Source organism: Aptenodytes forsteri, unplaced genomic scaffold (assembly GCF_000699145.1).
Source record: "Aptenodytes forsteri isolate BGI_AS27 unplaced genomic scaffold, ASM69914v1 Scaffold2114, whole genome shotgun sequence".
NCBI lineage: Eukaryota > Metazoa > Chordata > Aves > Sphenisciformes > Spheniscidae > Aptenodytes > Aptenodytes forsteri.
In genome coordinates this window covers 1-909 of record NW_008795161.1, presented here as the reverse complement: position 1 = coordinate 909, position 909 = coordinate 1, and the positions used below count along the sequence as shown (strand labels likewise).

The 909-nt window shown below is 42.4% G+C and overlaps 1 non-coding gene across 1 annotated transcript; it reads left to right on the top strand.

The window, feature by feature from the left end:
• Positions 1-557: 557 nt before the first annotated feature.
• On the top strand, positions 558-629 carry TRNAE-CUC. The gene has a single exon. It is a non-coding gene; the product is annotated as a tRNA-Glu (tRNA).
• The last annotated feature ends 280 nt before the right edge of the window (positions 630-909 follow it).

The window sequence follows — 909 nt, the reverse complement described above, 5'->3', positions numbered from 1 at the left end:
CCTGCGCCGGAGCTGGTCGCCTCTGCGAGAGGTGATGTTAATCATGTTAATCATGTTAAGACCCATTTTGCATCATGAGTACTCTACCATCATTATGGTGTTCAGTTGCCTGAACATAGGCATTCAGTACAATTTAATCTCCTGGAGTCCTGAAAGGATTTTCCCAGGCCCCTCCAAGCCCCTCCTAGTCTGGCAGAAGTGATGCACATAGCATTAGGTGCCTATTTTTACACAAATGAAATCAACCCCAAGGGTAAGATTAATTTAATGTACCTCTGGCCATTTAAACATTAGATAACTAGTCTAACCTGGTCACCTAGACAGTAGTTGGTAGAGGAACAGGGAACTCAGGTGGGAGACTCATACCGTCTGAAGATATGTATTTTAGAAGCGTGGGAAGAATTCCCTTTCTCTCTCCACAGACTACTGAGGGAACTCAAAACCATAAATTATACAAATTTTAGATAGCTAAATTTAGGTGAGATCAATCTCTCCCTGAGAGATTGATAAACCAGTATTCTAATCTAACCAAATCTATTCTAATCAAATCTTCATATTCCCTGGTGGTCTAGTGGTTAGGATTCGGCGCTCTCACCGCCGTGGCCTGGGTTCGATTCCCAGTCAGGGAAATAGTCCTTTGTGGAGCCCAGTGTGTGGGACATGAGGAACGTGCAATGGGATACATCCCATTGTATCTATTTCTCATTACTGAAGTCCCTTCTTACCAACATTCACAACTTACACTACATACTTAAACCATCTTTATATCCAACATACATATTTATACATTCTCATTAACTACTGTCCCTTGTCCCTTAGTAGATAGGTATTATTCTCCCATTCCATGGGCTTCCACCACTCCCCCAAATATTTATAAGAGCAGGCTATGACTTGGGCCCCATCTGTCAA